Genomic DNA, 21934 nt, shown 5'->3' with positions numbered 1-21934 from the left:
AAATATTATTATTATTATTCCCATTTTACAGAGGTGGCAATTTGAGGCACAGTGCACAGGTCATACAGCAAGTCAGTGACAGGACCCACTATGGAAGATGGCAATCTTCGCTCCTACACTTCTTTTCTCTCAAGTATATTTTGCTTCCTCTCCTAAATTTAAAGGTCCAAATTCACAGAGGTACTTTGGCCTATTAACCCCCTGACACGTAAACCCCAGTTTAGGCTCCACTGTAATTTTCAAAATTCTTATTAGCTGCCATGTGCACTGACTTGATGCTTAAATTTTTGCTGTATAAATTCTCTAGGAACCTATGTTTTTGCCTCTCAACTACTGTTTCAGTAAGTGCTCGGCTCCCTGTCCCCTATACCTAAGGGCATAGAGGTGGTTTTCTGCATATTTTGCCTGTAAGGGCCTGATCCAGTTGGTGTGCTCAGAGGCTGCCTACTGCATCAGGTCCCATTCAAAATCTGGCTAGTACCCACCTTATACTTATTGCAAAGTGGTTAATGCATTCACGGGGGAGAACCAGGTTCAATTTCCCCCACTTCTGCAACCCCCTGGCCACAGGAGCATATGGGATTTGAGCTTTTGGGAGCATGCTTTGACCAGAATTCTAGTTGTGTGATAGACTGATGCGAGACTCCCTCAAAAATTAAGGAGTCTCTGGGCTCAGGAAAGAATGGAAATGACTCTCTAGTCTGGTGAATAGAATGTCCACTTGGGTGACCAGTAGTGAGTTCTTCCTGCTTCCATGGTCTCTATGATTATTTAACCAGAATAGAAGAAACAGTTTCAACAGGAGAGACTGTGGGAGGGGAATCCTCCCGCTCCCCCCCCAAAAAATTATTCCATAGCTCAGTGAGTAGAGCCATGTCCTGAATGATGGAAGTTTCCTGTTCTAACCATTTCTACTCATAAAATAGGCAGGTAGGAGTAGAACCTGCATCTCCCACATCCCAGATGAGCAGTCCAATCACTGAGCTAAACATTTAAAGGCATCACCACCCTCGTTGTATATGAAGGGAAGCAGGCACTGAACTAAGTTTTGACTGATACAGTTTAGGTGCCTAAGCTGCCATTGCTTTACAATTATAGACTTCCTTGCATGCTTATATTTCTGGAGTTTTGTTTTTAGGTAGACTCTTTTCTTTTCCTGGAAGAGGAGAATAGCATAATGTAACAATAATTGAACATATTCATTTTTCCCATGATGTATTAACAGCATAGGAGGACATTAAATAGAACCATCTTGGTTCAGTTATTATTTGGACTAACAAAGCTTTAGAATTCTGGTCACCAACAGAACTGGGTTGCATTGTTGTCAGACACATGTAAATAATAACCAGTCCCAGTGGGCAGTACTAACTTTGATCTTTTATTTTCTTCCTTTAGTTTTGGAAATTATTGTCATAATGGCACCAAGACATTTCATAATTTCTGGGAATTATCACACTTGTTGAGTAGCTAGCCACTTGGCCTCCTGCCACATCTCTCAAACTACTAATAGTAATGGATTGGGGACTTTGTGTGTGTTTTTAGCACTCATTAAAGATGCCAGATTGGCAGCCCTGGCAAATGAAGTTGTCTTTATTTGCAAACTAGGCACAGTATGAGCAGCAGCAGAGTGTACTTTTCCATTCTGTGCCACAAATGTGCCCTAATGAGGATGAAATGCTCTGGGTGTTGTTACCCTCTCTACTGAGAGTGCCAATTTTGGAGGCTTGTTTCTCTGGAGAACACCACAGGGAACTGGAGTATGAGACCAAGCAACTCCTTTCATGAAGGGCACTGAAGAATCATCATCTGGCAATACCTTTCAGTCACTACCAACCTACGTAAAACTTGAGCTGGAGGGTGAGAAACTTTGTATCTTATAGCTAATCCCCAGAGTTAGCAAGTCCATAACTAACAGCCATATTATTAGTTCATGTGCTTTACATTTCAGACAGACAGTGTCATTCTGTATGATATCATCTGAGGTGAATGCTCTGCCCACCCTGTCTTTCTTATCCATCCCACACACCAACTATCTTCTAGATTAGAATCCCTTTAAAATAGTAACTAGTAACAGTCAGATTCTATGTGCAGTGTGATTTCATTGACTTCAGTGAGTCTGTACTGGTATAACTGAGTGGAGAGACCATAAAAGTACTCTATAATCATATTAACTCTTCTTGTTGAACTTGACCCAAGGTTTATGTTCCTTTCCAATTAAAACATAAGGGAGTATGGAGCATAATGGGATATTATTGTACCAATTTCATATTGAAATTATCCAAATAATGAGTTAGATACTGTTAGGCCAGGACCTGCATAGACAAAGTGACAATGGTGCATATCTATGAACAAACTACAATGGGTTGTCTAGCTCTCCTCCAGAGCCTGATAGGGAAACCACCAAGTAAGGGCTACCTGGCATGAATGCAGATATGCATTGCATATCTGTGTGTCTTTTGGTTAATGTCTTCCTGTCTCTCTCTTTAATTAATCAAGGTCCACTACAGGTTGAACCTCTCTAGTCTGGCACTCTAGTGGTGTCCTGGTCTGCTCTGCTTCCTGCCACTCCCATTGACCAGGAATGGTGATCCATAGAAAATAGAAGCTGTGATTGCTGGTACCTGCAGAGGCACAGGTAAATATAGTGGTGTTAGCCCATCAGGGGCTAACCTTGGCAAGTCACTGTGGCTTGATTGCCACCCCTGGGCTGCGTCTAGATTGGCATGATTTTCCGGAAATGCTTTTAACGGAAAAGTTTTCCGTTAAAAGCATTTTCAGAACAGAGCGTCTAGATTGGCACAGACACTTTTCCGCAAAAGCATTTTTTGCGGAAAAGTGTCCGTGCCAATCTAGACGTGCTTTTCCGCAAAAAAGCCCCGATCGCCATTTTCGCGTTTGGGGCTTTTTTGCAGAAAACAAATCTGAGCTGTCTACACTGGCCCTTTGGCACAAAAGCTTTGCGCAAAAGGGACTTTTGCCTGAACGGGAGCAGAATAGTATTTCCGCAAGAAGCACTGATTTCTTACACTGATTTCTTACAGTGCTTTTGCGGAAATTCTAGCGGCCAGTATAGACAGCTGGCAAGTTTTTCTGGAAAAGCGGCTGATTTTCCGGAAAAACTGGCCAGTCTAGACACAGCCCTGGAGTAAAGGATTAAAGTTCCATGAGAAATGATGAATACGGGACCATCCTTCAATATCTCATGCATAATGTTATGCTACAGCATTGTATTATGATATCGGAAAGGAAGATAAGACTGAATCCAAGGGTGAGAATTCTGGGACAGAAGTAAGAGAGCTGCCAATTGAGCCATAATGATGCTCTAAATAAAACCCTACATTTATGACCCAATCTTATAGTCCTGAGGCAAAACTCTGCTTAAAATCAATGACTAAATGATTCAGGATAGATCCCTTACTTAATTTTTTTGGGGGGTGGGCGGGTGGGAGTAGGCATCTTTCAGCCAAGCATTTTGCCCTTTGTAATTAGCCCCTGATAAATATGGACTCTATATAGAAGCTTCCTTTTTATGCAGAATGGAAACAGACCTAATCCAGTTGCTCAGAAAAGGAACAATATGTGGCATACCCATTTATGTATACTGCTGTCATCACTTTTCAATACATAAATGTCAGTCTTTTGGGCAAGGTCTACATCAGTGGTCTACAACCTTTTTACACCCAAGATCACTTTTTAAATGACAGACCAAGCCAAGATCTATCGCCCCGCCCCTTCCTTGAAGCTCCGCCCTCTCTATTCTCCTCCTCTTCATCACTTGCTATCCCCAATCCTTATACTGCTGTTTTTAAAAAAAAATTCTGTAGGAAGAGGTTTTTCCAACATTTGGCCTATCTACACTGGACCAAATGTCAGAAAAAAAAACCTTCTTTTGGAAGCCACCTTATTCCTTATGGAAAGAGGAATATAGGGGTGACCAAAAGAGCCTGTTTGCTCTTCCACTAAAAAAGCGGAAGAACAAATGCAACCCTGGATGCAGAAGAGTTTTTCTGGGATATCTCCAGAATCCTGAAAAACTCCTGCAGTCTAACTGGACCCTTGCTGTGTTGAGACAGGATGTGTAGTCTCTGGAGTGGGAATGAGGGATTTGGGTGTGGGAAGGGGTGAGAGGTGCAAGCTCTGGGAGGAAATCTAGATGCAGGAGGAGGTGGAAAAGAGGACACTGGCTCGGGGAGGGGGCTCCAGGCTGGACAGTGTTGGGATACTAACAGCAAGCTTCCCAGGCTGAGCGCAGGGCAGCCGGGCGGGAACGAAGAGAAGCGGCTTCCTGGCCATCTGGCCATGGTGCTCAGCCAGGGTGCACCAAGCTCCAAGTGGGCTGGTGCAGAGGAGAAGCTGGCTGGCCAGCTGGCTGTGGCCTTCAGCCTGGAAGAGGCTGAACCACACTCCAGCTGATCGGGCGGCTTCCCCTCTGCGCCTGCCCACGTGGAGCTTGGTGCACCCTGGCTGAGCACCATGGCCAGCTGGCCGTGCAGCTGCTTCTCTTCCCTCCCGCCCGGCTGCCTTGCACTCAGCCCGGGAAGCTTGCTCCAGCACAGCTGGAGCTAGACGTAGCCTCCCTGGGCTGAGTGCAGGGCAGCCGGGCTGGAGGGAAGAGAAGTGGCTGCCCGGCAAGCTGGCCATAGCACTCAGCCAGGGTGCACCAAACTCCACGTGGGCAGGCGCAGAGGAGAAGCCACCGATCAGCTGGAGCGCGGGGCAGCCTCTTTCAGCAGAAAGCCACAGTCAGCTGGCTGGGGTGTTTCAGCCCTCCAAACCTCCCAGCTCCCACCATTCCTCGCAGCTACTCACTTGTGTTGTTGCTCGGTGAGTAGCTGCTCCTCAAATGAGGAAATCTGATGTAAATGTACTGCGCAGGCGCGCCATTCAGAGAGGGCTCAAGAGCTGCTCTTAGCCCCTGAGATCTACCGGTAGCTCGCGATCTACTGGGTGGTGACCACGGGTCTACATGATATGCCTATCTCAGTGTAACTCATCACTCAAGGGTGTGAAAAATCCATACCTCTGAGCAACATAGTTATATTGACCTAAACTCACTTGTAGGGAGCACCATGTCACTGGGAGAGATTCTCCTGGTAACATAGTTACAGCTTCTGGGGAAGTTGGATTAACTATACTGACAAGAGACGTTCACATGCTGCAGCGGCACAACTCAATCAGTGCAGCTGTGCCGATGCAGTATTTAAGTGTAGACATGGTCTTGGTCTTACTACCCATACGTTTATTAGATCTCAATAATTAAAAGAAGCTGATGTAGAGTAGTCAAACAAGATTAGAGTTAGTAAGTTTTCTTTGGATATAGTTCAATATAGTATAAAACTAAATATACATAATCTTTTTAAAATAGAGAAAGTTATTTGGGTTTTGTTTTTTCTTTGAAAGTGGGTTTAAAAAGGAAAATAATGCAAAAGCAAGGTTGGTTTTTTTTTTTTATTCCAGGCAAAACATTAAACAAAACTATATTTAGAATTGAATAGTTTTGCACCAACCTGGATAAAAGTTTTTGTGCAATCAGTTCACTTTTAGGACTGACCCAAATTGAGTCCCATCCCATGAACGTTTACACTTACTGCATTTAAATGGCTTATTCTCATGTGTAAATTTACTCATATACATAAGTGTTTCTTGGAGCAGGGCTGTCAGTCACATTTTTAATGCATAATCTATTTTTATAATTATTTATCAGAAATCCTGTTATAAATATGTATTGTAGTTAAATTTATTACCAACTGTCTGTTTTATCTATTCATAATTAATTAAATTATAAAGGATTTATACTTCATTATTATAATTGCTAAGTAATATAAGTTATGTAGACTGAATGTTGTTTGCTTCAGGGTACTGGGATGTCACAATCAGAAGAAGGAGACTTTCTCTGCCTCAGTATGGAGAGTGTAAGTTGCCATATCCTGATGTCTCACCATTGCTGGCTGAAAAATAGGGGTAAAAACATAAAATCAAAATTAAGGAGCATGCATTTACCTTTTAGGGGTTGACTTCTCTCCTCCCTAAATTCAGTTACTGGAGCATTCCAGCTCTGGCCTGCATTTCAGAGCAGCAGGGTGCTGCACAGCTCTCTGGTTGAAGACTGTGATGCTGACTTTTCCAGGCTTATTTCGGTGCTATTTAGGAATAACTCGCTATTCCAAAATTCCCCTTAACTCTTGTGGAACGAGGGTTACCAGGATGTCAGAGTAAGCTTCCTGTTATTTTGAAATCTATTTCAAAATAATGGGTTGTTTCAATAGACGTGGAGTAACTATTTTGGAATATTTCCAGGATCCCAAAATAGCTCTGCAGTGTAGACATACTCCTCTTGGGTCCAATACAAAGCCTAGTGAAGTCAATGAAAAGACTCCCATTGCCTTCGGTGAGAGTTCGATCAGCCTTTTAGTTCCTTGGACAAATGATCAAAAAACATGTTTAAAGCAAAAACAGAAATGTATATTCAAGGGGTTGTAATGATTTAAAAAATGAATTTACTCTGAAAGTAGTGCTTCCCTATAGGGCCTTACTTATGTTTCAAGAGTTTGAGGATCTCTGTGTCAAAAAGGCATTTATTTGTAGCACATTTTTATGGCTGGGACAAGCTTTTTAAAATCCATTTATACTATTACTGTATCCTTGAAGATGTCCAAAAGGCATAGGGAAGTGTTGTTAGTACTGTACTGCAGAAGCAGACTGGCTGGCAAAAGGAAATGGTTTGTCATTTGGGGTGTACTTCATTATTATTCCCTTAGCACACTTGACTGGCAAATGGCAGGTGTGATAAATGCTGGAGGGATTTTTTTTTTCCAAATCAGATTTAGTTTGTTTTTTCTATCAGATTTATTTTAGCAACCTGAAATGCATCACATTTTCGCAATATGCATGTGCATTGATAGTATTGCAAATAGTGCTGTCTCTTAAAACAAGCAGGAAACTTACAAAACAGATTTTGATGTTGATGATGCATTGTATGTTCGTTGGAGATTGCTGTGTAAGATTTGGAAGAATCACACCAGTCTCTTCAGTTACTGGCTTCCTGCACAGCTCTCAACTGTTTTCTTTTTCAATCTACTTCTTTAGTTGGCCCTGGCCACCTCATGCTTGACTACTGTACTTACTGATGAAGAATTTGAACACTTTGGACTGTGCTGTGTCCTCCTTTGGGGGGAAAAAAAGTCAGAGTTACATTTACTTGGAAAACTCTGCCAGTTTCTGAGATGATAAGCCATTAGGGCAGGAGTTCTCAAACTTTGTGATACCACAACCCCCCTCTAAATTGCTTGCGACCCCCCCCCCAGGAGGTCGGGACCTACAGTTTGAGAAACGCGGCTAGGGGAATAGCAGGAGGAAAGAAGGGTGGCATGGTTTGTGTACATCCTCAGAGCTCTGAGATATTTATACACAGGGCTAACTCCTCCATGCTACTACTCTGACTTGTTTGTCTGACAGCAGCATTATGGATACTGGATATCAGTGCCTTCCGGGTCTGTTATTGGGTCAGCGCTGAACCTCTTAAGGAACTTGATCGCACTGTTGTCTAAAACTGACTACATTCATGCTTTATTCTTTAACATGTTCAAAACAGGTAACTTAGCTAAATGTGTTGTCTGGAGACAAAGCAGCACAATACAAAAAGGAGAAAGAGACACACTCTCCTTCCGGAAAGAAAAATTTTGCAGCATGTTCACTTTAAACAGAATGTGTACCTCAAAAAGCTGCCTTTCAGCTAGTAGTATTTATAGTATGATTTTATAAGTTACAAAACTTACATGGCACTAAAATCCAACCTACCAGTTCATAAACAATCCCTTAACTTGTTGGTGCTCTGTGTCTTTCTTATCTCTTTGTTGCATACTACATTCCAAAGCAGGTGTGCGGAAAGATTTATTCCAGCCTATGCTAGGTCACATCATTCTTGCATCTTGGCTTTGATACACTCCCTGTTTTCTAATGCCATAGCTGACTTCAGCTGGGATACTTGACATGGGTGAACAGAATTGTGGGAAAGCACAGTACATTCAGGTGACATAACTTCCCAAGATGTGTGTATACTATATTAATTCACTGCATCTAATGCCCATTAATGTGGTGTATACTATGCCAGACACGTGTGGATTGGCTAACAGCACAGAGCAGAAACTGTGGCTGTTAATACTGGCAATCAGCATTAAGCCCTACTGGGGGTCTCCCAACAGAGTTGGATGATGCACATGGAAATATCATGGCTGTGCTCACTGTCTACTCAGCCATATCTCTTAAGCCCACAAAGCCCCAACAGTGTATTATTTGTGTAGAGGTGCTTCCAGAGGGCTGAGGAAGAAATGCGCAGTGTCTCTCAGCCCCCTTCCCGCTAACAGATTTTGGGCCATTCTGCCCACCTGCCCGCTTTTATCCTCTTTGCATCTGAAAGATGAAGGCATGTTACATTTGAGATGACCATAGTGGGCATTATGGTGTGTAATTGCATGCACAATTATATTGGTGATTAACAGAAGGGGGATGCCTCAAATTATCGATGCAGATTGTTTTAGCAATTGTACTATAGTACTGCTGGTCCAGGTTAACTTACCTTTTCCTTTACACACATGCCATGTTGAAGATCTGTTCTTGCCTTCATTTTATTCTCATTGAGTTGAAAGTGGAGGTGCTCTCTGTACCGGGGCAAATGGGTTAAACACAACTTACTCTTTGTTAGAGGGCATTGAAAAAGTGCTTAATGTCACAGAGTGACTGGGCCTGTTAAAAGAGCACAGGCCCCTACTCCCACCTATGCCTGATTTTCCTCCTTGATGGAATGATTGCTGGTTATAGGTAAGCCTGCTGGGAAAGAGCCAATAAGAACTTTCTGCTCTCAATGGAAGGGGGGGGGGGGAGGAGCAGGAAAGCAGCAGCAGCTGGCTGGGGAAGGGCTCCTGGGTGGCTTTTGGTGCTGAGAGAACTGGGGAAAGAAACAGGAGGGGCTTAACTGGAGGATACCTAAGGAAGAGGAGTGGTGTTCCCTCCCTCCCCCCTCCCACCCCCCCAGGCCTAGAATGAAGCCGGGTGTGGAGACTGGGAGAGGCTTGGGAATAGACTGCTGGATAAGGTTGCCAGATGGTTCAACCAAAAATACTAACCCCCCCCCCCCCCAAAAAAAAAAACACCAGGGAAAAAATTCTGGTGGGGAAGGGGAGACCAAAGTTGTTGAGCAAAAAAACAAAAACCCAGCATGCCCCTTTCAGTGCATGCAGAGTAAGAATAAGGATAGGAACAGGGAAGTGGTTGAGCACTAAGACCCAGGGAAGGCATTGATTCCTTTAGGCTTTTTGCTGGTGGCCATTTTGTTTTCTTGATCAAGCCAGAACACAGCTTCCTTGCGGAACCAGGTAAGCAGGAAGTCCAGGGGTGGGGAGTGTCAGGGGCTGGGCCCAGTTGCTGAGTGTGTTATAGGGTTGCCGGGTGTCTGGTATTTTTGCCTCCTGGCAGGGGAAAAAAACAGAAAATACTGGACATTTTAGGTGCCCGGTATTTTCTGAATTTTTTTACTGGACAGGAGGTGAAAATACCGGACTGTCCGGGTCAGTACCGGACTGTCCGGGTCAGTACCGGACACCTGGCAACCCTACTGCTGGAAGAGGCCAGGGAGATGGCCTAAACAGAATTGGCCTTGGGAGACTCATGATGCAAGGCAACTTGGGGCTGAAGAAAAGAGTACAAGGTTCCAAGGCTGGAGCCTGCAATGGTGAGAGGGCCTGGGTTTCCACCATGTGTAATGGTAAAACCCTGTAACTGAGAGAAGGGCCTTTGAGAGGTACAGTGGGCTTGAAGTGCCAAGGATTGCTTGATCCCCAATATAAGGAGAGATGAAGATCCCCCTTCAGCCAGAGGGGAAGGATGACCGAGTCTAAGCAGAGGCCTTTTTTGGAAGAGAGTGGGAGTCTGTTGATTTGACTAACGGGCTAAATTGCCCCCCAGCCCTCAGAACACAGTAGTAATTCAGAAAACTGAGGCATGATTGCACGCCTGCCTTCAGAGAGGTAAGCTGCATCCTCTTCCACCTAGATAAAGCTACGCACTCCTTTCTTTTAAAGATAACAGCGACAAGTGAATGAGAGGCTATCCGAAGAGGAAGAAAAACATACCTTCTGTATTCTTCCTTCCAGCCCATTCCTGTGGAAGGCACCAGCTCTGTGGCATCTGCAGATGGCCCACCAGTAGCACAGGCATAGCTGTATGCAGTGAATTTGACATGTAGATGCTTGGTAGTTCCTCCCCCCACGAGTTGTTGGCTAGTCAATGGTGGGCATATTTGAGCAGCAGTTTCCTTAGCTGTTGTCAAGAGAGGGAGAATCACTTGCAGCAGGCTGCTCAGGGCTCAGAACTGAACCCCTCCTGTTGTCTCCTTGGACTCTGAACTAATACTGGATTCTGTACCATTCTCCAGTATATAGGTGGAATGTCTCCTGGCTGCGACTAAGTATCTGTCTATCACAGTATCGCTCTGTGCACCTGTATCTTCCCTAGGCCCTGGGTTTGATTATATCTTGCTTGTGCTGGGCTGACATCATCTGCTTTATTCAGTAGCTGTAGATTCTCAGTGGTAACCTGAGATCAGAATGTGGCCCTTAGAAGCAACTTTTTTCAGTAGCAGAGGGGAAAGCGGGGGCTCTGCTTGTCAAAGAGAATGATTGGTTTTCTCAGTCTGGCAGACAGCACCAACACAATGCGGTTCTGTTTCTGGAGACTTCCCCAGTGACACTGTGTATAGCAGCAGAGGAGAAGTATCTGCAACATAACGCCTCTCACGCTAAGAGGGGCCTGGGAGAGTGACGCTTACAGTAGCAGCTGTGGCCATTAACTATCTCTGTAATCTTCCCTCTTTCATTATGTCTGAGTCTCGGTTGAGCTCTGTGCTACAGCAATCGCCTATGGCTGTTGGAGAGACAGGGCTTCGCTTAGGTAAAGAAGACACCCAGGGAAGTGTTTGTTTGAAAATTTGCAGTGAAAGGGTTATGTTATCAGCTTGTAGTATCAGGGAACGACATCCGTGCACAACATGCTTAGGCAGTACTGGTAGTGCATTAAGTAATTCAGCATTTTCATGCCTTTAGTAGCCAATGTGGGCAAAATATATTGGGCCCTATTTTCCTCCCTGACCAAGAACTGTTTGTAAAAATAATTTGGCAAATAACTTCAAATACCAAATACATTTGAGAAAAATAGATGAACTACCAACAGAAAAGTGGAAACACATCTAAAAATATTATCTAACCTCTAGTAAATCCCTCAGATTTTCTTTAAAAAAAAGTCATCTGTCTAGACCTGGGAGATGAAGAAATAGAGAGAAACTCTTGTCTCAACACTTGCTTCTGGCGCTCAGAAAAATGTTTACTTCCCTGGCAGTAATGATAGGGGTGGGATGTTACATCTCTACTCTTTTTTTTATTTTTGTGGAACCCCTCCTCCCCAAGTCCTGAAACACCAATCCTCCTGCTATTCTCAGCCCAAATGAAAGTAAGAATTAATGAATAGCCCAGAAGAAAATCTGAGCTTCTGAGACTTCTAGCCTGGTGAAGCTCAAAGGTTCAGATCAATTTGACTAATGAGGCAACCTTTTTGGTGTTTTTACAAAGGAACCTACTGTGTTGTTGGTTGATCCATGTGAATATTGGCACCCAAGTTCTGCTCTTGGTTATATCAGTGTGAATTTGGAGTTCTGTTTTTATCTTAAAGGAGCAAGGTATAATGAGAACCTTCCACTCCTGAAACACAGGCTACCCTCAGGGCATCAAACTTGTCTTTTGCTCTTGACACTGCTTTCCCATAGCACATCTACTCAAAATCTTTTTTGTGTGTGTGTCTTTTTTTTTTTTTTTTTTTTGTCCTTCTGCTCAAGGCACTCAGTAATCTGGGTTTAGGATACCTAGAAGATAGGCTGAAATTTTGGCAAAAATGGAGCTGTCCACCACTAGGCTTTTAAAGCTCATGTGTGCTGAAGACAGAGCTGTTTAAGGGTCTTCTCTGGCTTCTCTTCTGATATACAGTGAAATCTGTCCTAAGCAACCACTCAAGGGACCAGTAAAAATCAATTCCCTAGTAGAGGCTGACTGTAAAGGTCAACCAGAGTTGCAATGACAGGTGCATGGGAATACTTTGACATATTTGCCTGAGAGAGAGGATTGCCCACTGGCGGTGGTAGTGGTGTTACGTTGTACATGTTTAAGTATATAAAAATAATATCATTGGCTATACACTGAATCATAAGAGATTTTGGCCTTTTTAAATGCATGCAACTCCCATTGAAGTTAATAGTTGCATCTGTTTAAATGGGAAGAGAATTTGGTCCACTGCTTAATTTTGAAAAGCATGCACACATTTTATTAATTAGAAGGCCTGGTTGTTCCTTCAGATACCCATGGAGCTACCTCCCTGGGCAGAAATAGGCCACAAATTCCTGATTTCCACGTTGAATTATGCATACAAAACATTAGAATCACAACTGTACAACTAACTGGCACATGCCCTGTAGTGCTGAAACCTAAAGGAGAGTCTACTTTAGCAAGGCAAGTAGAGCCGGGTAGGGTTGACAGTTATCTAATGTAGGAGAGCAGCGCTCCCCACAGCTCCTGCCTCCATAGCTGGTGTGATATGAGCTTCCCCTCTTGTTTAAATTTGCTTTAATTACAGCCTTTTGCTTAATTGTGGAGAATATGCACCTCCTAGGTCACGCCTGATCTCACAAAACTTCTACTTCCATTTTTTTCCCTTCCCACACCATAATAATCCTCTAAAATTGAGAAACTTTATATTTAAAAAACATTGATAGAAAAATGCAGCATATCTTTGAGGAACTAGGAGCACTTCCCAGGCTGTAACGAATGAGCCTTGCAACACCTCAGAGAGAGAAGTGAACATTACCAACCCCTTTTTACAGATGGAAAAACTGAGGCTCAAAGACTAGTACAACCCAGGAAGTCTATGGCAGACCCAGAAATGGAAAGCACGTCTCCTGAATGTTCTGTCTCTGAACCACAAGAACATTCTATCTCCCATGGGCCATCCCCCACCTGAATAGGTCCACAATCCAGCCCATGCACGGCTACTAGCACGAGTGCCTGTGGCCGTCTGTGTTTATGTGTGTGTCCATACTCTTCCCCCCAAGCCCAGCCCCGGGTCCACCACTGCCCCGCCTCTTTCTGCCCCTGTCCTGCCCTCTTCCCTACATTGCATCTTTCCCTCAAGTCTCCCTACCCCAAGGAACATGGCTTCCGGAATTACAGGGGGACCTGGTGTGGGTCTGCAGCAGGGGTTCATCCCCTTGCACTCACCACAGCAGCGGGAGCCACAAGGAAGCAGAGCAACACAGCAGCCTCTGCACTAGGCTGGCTTGGGAAATGACGGTGGAGTGGAGCAGAGCAGAGGCTGCTGCATTGCTCTGCTTACCTGCAGCTCCCGTCACTGCGGTGAATGCAGTAGAAGCTTGCTTCTGCTGTCAGCACGAGCCCACCCAAGGCTCTGCAGGCTAACCTGAGTATGGGGAACCATCATGTCCATAGAATGGCTGGGGCAGATGCTGCAGTGTCCCTTAAAGCACAGAGCTTGGAGTGGCTGTCCCAAACCATCTTCTGGATGGGATGGTTGGCTCTGCACACATCTCTCCCAGGCTACAGGGATGTGCTGGTTGCAGTGCAGAGCTAGCAGCTGGAAGCTGCTCTAGTCCAGCAGTGCCCCCAAGGAATTTTAAATTGCCTGGGAGCAGCTGGGTGCTGTGTAGGAAGGTGGAGACCCCGTTCCATTCCCCTCCCTGGAGCAGCTGCCAAGAGGAGGGTGCCTTCTGTGCACCAGGAGGATTTGAGGACTGGCCCTAAGGTAAATTGACTTTGTGACCCCTAGTCTAACATTAGCAAGAGAACAAACATTGCAAAAGATTCGAACTCCCAGACTAGGCAGGGTTCTGAAGATAGCAGTTGCACAAGCTGTATTTACTGTCTCAGGGAGGACTTAAAGTGGGAGCATTGTAGTATGTAAAGCTTGCTGACTATGGTGGAGGGAAGTAATAAGGACTCTTGGCCTCTTGGAGCATCTGTCCCTTCCTAAACCACCAGTGAAGACACCATTAGCTTGGTCTTGTCTGCTATCTCCTCATTCTATTCTTGAGAGCACAAATGCCTAAATGTGATTTCCTGGAATACAGGAGACCAGCAGTAATCATGGAGATATGTTACAGGAATAAATATAATGCTTTTTTCCACTTCTCGTTGGACAGCACCCTTGTCCCAGCTCCTATGTCTCCTCAAAGACACTGGAACAGATGGAAAGCCTCTTCCTATATTCTACATTTGATTTAATGACGAAACACCCATACAAGTACCATGATGATGGGTGTTCAGGAACTCCCTGACATAAATTGGCTCTCTCTCTCAAAGAGATCACAGTCTAAATCAAGGAAAGGTGCAATATGGGAGTGTAGCAAAGAATGAGAGAGAAAGGGAAAGAGGATGGAGAAGGGTAGCGGAGAGGAAGCCCTCCCCTCCAGAAAGGTACAGTCCCCAGCTGGTCTTGATCTTCAATTGATAGTTAAGGTTTCCCACTACACAGGAAAAAGGGTGTGTAGTAACAAGGACATATACAGAAATAGGAAAACTGCTTGAGGCAACTAGAAAGAACAACATTTTAGAAATGCATTAGCAATTGGCATCATCTCTGACTTCTAGAAATAAATACAAACACAGCTTGAATTAAAAACGATTGCAATTAGAGCAAATGTCCACAGGGGAAAAAATCACTCAACAGTCCAGCCTTCAGGGGAGGAGGAAGGGCAGTGGGGGGAGAAAGGGGAAAGGAAACAGAAGACTTAACTCCTGAGGCTAGTCTACATGGGTACTTTTCAGCATTATAACTTTGGCTCAGTGGTGTGAAAAAACACTACTCTCTCTCCCCCCCCAGCAGAGCAAGTTATAGTGCTGTGAAGTGCCAGTGTGAACCAGGCTACAGTTTCTCCCAGCACTGTTAGCTATTCCCCTCACAGCTCTTTCCCAGTGCTTGTGCTAAGCCTAGGGCTATGTCTACACTCGGAAGATTTGGCAACGAAAATGCTCTTGACATGCACAAGTTACCAAAAGTGAAAATGGCTCAAACTGGCTTTTCTGCCTCCATTGTCAACATTTCATAGCCATGTTGGTAGCTCCATTGTCTAGATAGAGCAAACAGTGTGGATAAGCATCCCAAAGTGAAGTGCTGTGGGAAAGAAGAGCTGATCCCTGCGCTTCTTGGGATTCCCTTGCAGCCCTGTGAACTCTCCGTGCTGAGGAATGTCAAAGCAGCACAGCCGTTTCTCCAGTTCTCCCTCTGCAGCAGCAGTGGGAGCAGAGATCACTGAACACTGAGACAGCCATCAGGGCAGGCATTGTGGGATACTGGCAGAAAACAGTTCTGTTGACAAAACGAACAGCAGAGTTCATGCTTCCTCTTTGTCGACAATAAAGGGAGGGGAAAAGACAAAATCTTTTGCAGGGTTGGAAGTTTTTTTTTACCAAAACTGTGGTTTTTTCCCCCAGCAAAAGTCATATTGCAGTGGAAATGCTCTGACTGTTTTGTCACCAAAAGGCAGTTTTTGGCAACAGAATGTGCCAGTGTAGATAAGCTCTTATCATCGGACTCCATCTCAATTTTCTTTAGTATATTTGTTTTCTGGTGAGTATACCAACATAGCTATGTCAGCACAGACCTGCAATGTAGGCACAACCAGCACCTATAGGATTCTTTCTTTCAGTGTAGTAACATCACCTGCCTGAGCAACTGTGTCGAGGGAGCTGCATGGACACTGTCAGCAAACCTGTATTGTCCAGGAGGTGGTCTTGTCACATCCTTGACTGAGCTAGCTCTGCCTGTCTAACTGTTCAGTATAGGCCAGACCGAAGATTCTGAAAAGTACTCAGAGATAAAAAGCTAATCATAGCACTCACCCTTGAGTTTGGTGTGACACAATAGGGAAAATGTCAACCTCCAGCCATGGAGACCAGTGTTCTCTGTGGGAAAAAGTTCTTTCTCAAGACCTTCTCTGTAAGTATCTTGGGATCCTTTGCCTCAGCCTCCATTCTCCTTCTGTAGGATGGAGAGGGGATACAAATACATCCAACCCTTCTCTATAATACATACCAGATCCTAAAGCTCATTAGCACCCCTGGATAACACCATTAAATTCTCTCAGCCCTGCTCTTCTCAGCCTACCCATCTACTTATGCACCATTCACAGACTTTAGTTTACCTCTTCCTATTGCACCCTTTTTTCACTGTACTCACTGTCCTTCCTTTATGTGCAAAATCCTTTCTGAGCATTGCATTTGAAAAGGGCTCCCAAGATGGAGTGACTCTTAAACGGTGGCAGTGAATTGGTATGGCAGAACTTTGTGGGCTGCAGTCTCCATTGCCTTATGTCTTATGCTACGCAACATTTACGCCTGGACAACAGGGTATACACAGCCAAGTCAGAATGGTAACATTTTTACATCAACATTGCAGAGGTGTCCACAGCCATACCAGGTGCAAGGCAATTGCGAATTGGGCCATCACTGTTCAAGTGCAGAGCTGGCTGACAGCTCCATTTCTGCTATACTTTTGAATCAAGGGGGTCATCAGCTGTTGTGAACAACTTCAGTGCATCTGTGCCCTGTAGAGCTTCACTTGGTGACAGCAGCTTGGGTCCCGGCCCATGGCATTGTAATTAGCTTTCTGGGAACTGCAGAGGATGAGGACATGATCTTCATAAACACAACACTCCTGCTGTTCAGCAGCATCTCCACCTGGGGCTCTGCTCTGGTTCACCATTGAACTTTGGGGCAAATTCAAGATTTTTCTCCCTTTCTTCAGACTGCCCATAGAACTTGTACAAATGTCATGGGCAGGACTGGCTTATATGGAAAGTCATGATCCCCTCTGGCTGCAGCATTCTGTCAGCCCGGAGTTGTGTGTACAGGAGAGAACACTTCAGAGTAATGCGCAAACTATATTTCTTCAACTAAGATCCTTCCCACAATGACTCCAGAACCATCAATCTAGTCCTGGCTCACTGGAGAGAGAGAAAAAAAAAACATCACTTTGCGTTTACACTTTATCAGTTTGGGAGGTGCTGATAGGCACTGCAGATAAATGTACCTGTGAAAGCAAAAACAAACATCGCTCAATGGAGAGATTTCGGTTTCTTCCTCACTTAATTAAAGAGTCACAAGAAGCAGGAGTTAAGGCTAAATAAAACAGAGCTGGGAGTGACAGTGCCTCCAGATGATCAAGATTATACACAGGATGAGGGCTGCTCTTGTTCTGAAGATCTGCACAGTCTGTTGTGAATGGCATCTCATTGCTAGAAGGCTCAGCCGATGCAGCTGCTGTAGCATTTCCATTCTTTTCTAAGACAGCTCCAGTCATAAGGCCCTCATAAGCAGCTTCCTCTAACTGCCCTCTCCCCCCACAATAATGTGGCAGTTGCTTTCCTTAGCAAAGCAGGAGGCCCGGGGAGGGGCAGGAGGGCCATTTGGCCTGGGCCTCAGGAGACAAAGGTGCCTTACATGTTGACATTTTTCTACCAAGTCATTTCCATTTATAATACACCTTGCAGTTATAACAGAGACAACAAAAAAAGCTATATATATATATATATACCTGCAAAAAATTGATTTAAATCATTGTGGGACCTCTGGCCTTCCCCAGTTTTTTGGTCACAGCCGAGTTTTCATCTGCACGACTGGAGTAGCTTCTGTGGTTAGTGATTCTACGTTATGAAACGCTATTGACAGTCTTTGCATAGTTTAGAGGTTTTGAAAGTCGTAATTAATTTTGTTACCGTAAAGTGATTTTTGCTTGGTCTGAGGGTGAGTTTAACCTTTAAATTAGATGTTTATCTCTGCATAGGAGATTTTTGTATTCCTGTTTTTTCTTGTGTGTCTTCATATACAATAACCATATCAAGCTCAGCTCTTTGTCCAGTTTTAGATTCACCTTTAAAGACTTTTTTGTGATAATAAACTTTTAATTCTGGTTGTTTAATCAACTTTATATATAATGTGGCAATCACCCCGTGTTCATATTCATAAATAATGCACCAATTTAACAGGAACATGTTAGCAGACAAAATGTCAAGACTTTGAAATAAAGCTATTAGGGTCATATTAAATAACACCCCAAAATCATTATTATATAATATTCATTGTGAAGTATGTACAATTAAAATTTTGTATAACCAATAGCCTTTAGCAAATTAATTTATTGTGTGTTACTGTGTTTTAAAAAAAACCCTTTATAAAAATGAAGTGAAGATTTGAAAATAGTGCAAGTAAGAGACAGCAAAGCAACAGAGTGAAGCAGCAGTTAAGAGTTTAAAGCAGAAAAGATGCCTCAGACATTAGGCGGTGACCATACTGACAGGGATACTTCCAGTTCTGTTGATGAAAACTTTGTACCTACAAATGACTTTTCAATGCCACTGCCTCAAAATGAGGAGGTCGTTAATCAAGACACAGAAATGCCAACAGTAGCGAGAGATGCAGAATCTACGCTCAGTTTAGAGACTGCAGAAAATGAGGACCTCGGAGATGCTGCACAGCAAGAGCAAGAACTTACGACTAGCACAGGACACAGTGTAACAATAGTGGCATCAGAACCTGATATTGGACTTCTTGATAAGAATAATGTTGCTCAAAGGTAGTTGTTTTGTTTTCAGATTCCACGTAACATACCAAAAGAGGCTGACAATCCATGCTTTTCCTACTTGTCTGCTGACAAAAACTCTTCCAAATGGAGAGAGATTCTACTGTAGTGGCTGCCATCTTGTGCACCAGATTCTGAACTTTCATTTACAAAATTTAATCTCTAGCCCTTGTAGTTGTGGAAATAGGATGTTGTGAAAATAGCTTTCAGAATGTGAGACAGATCTAAGCCAAAGCAATGGTGTTTGACAAGTCTGCACACAACCTAAACCAGTAATTCTTAAGGTGGAGTGAAACATTTCCATTAATCTCAGTGGAGTAGTAACTCTGAAGCCTAGTCAAGATAATTTGCTGTTTCACTGATGACCAAGATTATACACGAGATGAGGATTGTTTTTGTGAAGATCTGGTGATCAGTTGTGAACGGCATCTCATTTTGGGGTCATAAAACTTGGGTGGTGGGCAAAGGTTGGAGGGTACTGCATATGGGAGGAGGTGAATAAGCAAACGGTCACTGCCAGAGAAACAGCAACAGCAGCATCTAACAACATATCAATAGGGCAGGCATTCTTTGTTGTTCTGTGACCTTGCATGTAGTTTATAGTCACGGCCAGGAATAGATTTCAGTTCCAATTTCAATCCCTAAAGTACAAGTGCCTTCCTTTATCATGCTTTCTAAACAGAAGTAGCTGGGTCTTCAGAAGCAAACAGATGCAGTGGTGACAGCACTAGTTGGTCTAGTGGTCCTGGCACTGCTGTAGAAAGCTGCATGGTGGTGACACAGATGACAGTGAAACTGATCATTATGGACAAGGGGCCTCACTCACCTCACTCCAGGGTGACTTGCCAGCTGTTCAACACAGTCTAGAGCAGGACACTGTGTGGAAGACAGTGGCACTGCACTTCTTCCGATAATCAGGTGGGATGTAATTACATTTTTCTGTTCCTCTGCCCAGTGGTATGTTTTTAATGTAAGTATTAATCAGAGGTTTTCCCCAGCTCTCACTGCCAGTTTTTGTAGCCCAAAGAAACCCACTTCTGTTTCTTTTCAGACATTCTGAAACCTTCAGCAGATGTGAAATGTAGTTCCGGAACCAAAGTCCCCCCTATTCAAATCAGCAGAGAGACTGTATGTTGTGGCCAGTGGCACATTGCATGCTTGTCACAGGCCAGCAAACTTATCAGTCTTCCAGTTTTTGGACCAATTTCCCCACTCCCAAATCAAATGCAATCAACAAAAATGCAGCCCATATCCCTTTATTGAAATCTGTAACTAGTCAACAGAACATAAGACTGGGGTCAGGAGGCTTGAATTCCATTCCCTACATTGCAACTTAATTGATTTGTTAGTTTTGGCATGATACTAACCTCCTCACACTTCCATTTCTCTCTCTCTAAAACAGGGATAATCAAAACTGCTTTCTTATCTTGGCAAAGAGCACTTTGAGATCCATGCTAAAGAACTAGCTTTGAGAAGGATATTATTGTGCTTGTCCTTTACCAGAGGTTGCAGGGACATTTTGATGCAAGAGTTTATTTCCCCACCTAGCCAAGCCTTGGTTTCATAGTATCCACAAAGTGGCCATCACAATCTGGAAAGATTTGGGGCAACACACATTCTATGCTGTTTCAACACCTTCTTTTGTAGTGGTTCTGTGTGCATTGCATAACAGCTGTGGTAATAAAAATGCGTACATGACTTTTACACTTTAGCTAGTCTATCACAGCCTGAACATTCCTCCATCAACACCAGGAAAAAAGCAATTTGCTAAACATCAGCTTAATCAGCATAAGAATGTAAGAGTGGTCAGACCCATGATCTATCTAACACAGTATCCTGTCTTTTGGTGGCCAATGCCAGAGCTTCTGGGTGGTTGGAATGATGAACCCCTGTTTTCCCTTCATGTTTTCAGTCAGAGTGTAGGGTCTCCCTGAACATGGGGCTGTGTCTCTGACCATCTCGGTCAATAGCTATTGATGGAATTACCCTCCATGAACTTACTTAGTTCTTTTTCTGAGCCTTGTTATACTTGTGGCCATTACATCGTCCCATGGCCATGAGGTCCACAGGTAAGTTGTATGGAAAAAGTATTTCTCTTGTTTGTATTGAACCTGTTGCCTATTAATTTCATATGGTTTTTGTTTTGTGGGAAAAGGAAATAACTCTTTAATATTCCCTTTTTCTAGACCATTGATGATTTTATAGAGCTCTATCACTTTTCCCCTTAGTTGTCCATTTTCTAACATGAGCAGCCCTTATGTTTTTTAGTCTTTCCTGCTATGGAAGCTGTTCCATACCCTGGATCAGCTTTATTCCCCTTCTCTGAACCTTTTCAGACATCCTGAGCTAAAGTTTTCAGAGAAGGCTCCAGAGTGGCTCCCAGATCTGTTTGCTGAATGGTAAAAGCTAATTTAGAATCTATCTGTATAGGTATGTTCTTCAATGTGCATTACCTGTACTTTGCACATATTGATGTTGAATTTCACCTTCAATTTTGTTGCCCAGCAACCCAGTTTTGCGAGATCTCCCTGTAACTCCTCACAGTCAGCTTTGGATTTTGCTGTACTGAATAATTTTGTATCCGATGCAAACTTTGGAGCTCCACTGTTCAGTCCCTTTTCCAAATTAAACCTTCTTGAAAACCAAGAGGTTTCAGTTCTCTGGAATGCCACATTCAATATATGTCTGAAGCATAGGGAATATTAATGAAAATCAGTATACATTCTTGATAGCAAGCACTCACTTAGGGTATATCTACACTACAACATTATTTCGAAATATCTAATTTCGAAATAGTTATTTTGAAATATCTTATTTTGAAATAACATGTCTACACACAATGTATTTTGAAATAGCTTTTTGCTATTTCAAAATGGCGCAGCCACACTGATTGGACGCTGAATCACATTCAAGGCCAGCCGGTTCCAGCAGGGCATCAGGTCAGAAGTTACCTTGTGGCCAGGGCGGCCAGCAGGGCACCCTGGGAAGGGCTGGAGGCCACCTCTTTCAAAATAAGCATCCACACAGCGCTTATTTCAAAATAGCAATTTTGAAATTGGCGCTATTCCTCGTGAAATGAGATTTACCAATTTCGAAATAAGTCCTCTGCTGTTTCGAATTAATTTTGAAATAGCAGTTGGCTTGTGTAGATGCTAGGAAAGTTATTTCAAAATAACGGCTGTTATTTGTAAATAACTTTGCTGTGTAGACATACCCTCAGACGGTTACTTTTACCTCCAGCACTTAA

At 43.6% G+C, this 21934-nt stretch overlaps 2 long non-coding RNA genes across 2 annotated transcripts in view; one reads left to right on the top strand and one right to left on the bottom strand.

Moving 5' to 3' along the window:
* Positions 1-470: 470 nt before the first annotated feature.
* Positions 471-21934, top strand: part of LOC106731955 (uncharacterized) — a 32550-nt gene continuing 11086 nt past the window's right edge. Inside the window, exons 1-3 of the long non-coding RNA XR_012902810.1 lie at positions 471-1857; positions 2497-2635; positions 5856-5912. This is a non-coding gene — a long non-coding RNA (uncharacterized LOC106731955). The remainder of the gene's footprint in view (positions 1858-2496; positions 2636-5855; positions 5913-21934) is intronic.
* Positions 5506-10501, bottom strand: LOC106731954 (uncharacterized). Its single transcript, XR_001368199.3, has 3 exons — positions 10128-10501; positions 8576-8657; positions 5506-5948 (listed from the first exon to the last, which is right to left on the bottom strand). It is a non-coding gene; the product is annotated as an uncharacterized LOC106731954 (long non-coding RNA).

This window comes from Pelodiscus sinensis, chromosome 3, assembly GCF_049634645.1.
Source record: "Pelodiscus sinensis isolate JC-2024 chromosome 3, ASM4963464v1, whole genome shotgun sequence".
In the NCBI taxonomy this organism is placed as follows: Eukaryota; Metazoa; Chordata; order Testudines; family Trionychidae; genus Pelodiscus; species Pelodiscus sinensis.
The sequence above is the reverse complement of the archived record's forward strand: the minus strand, read 5'-3'. Positions and strand labels throughout refer to the sequence as shown.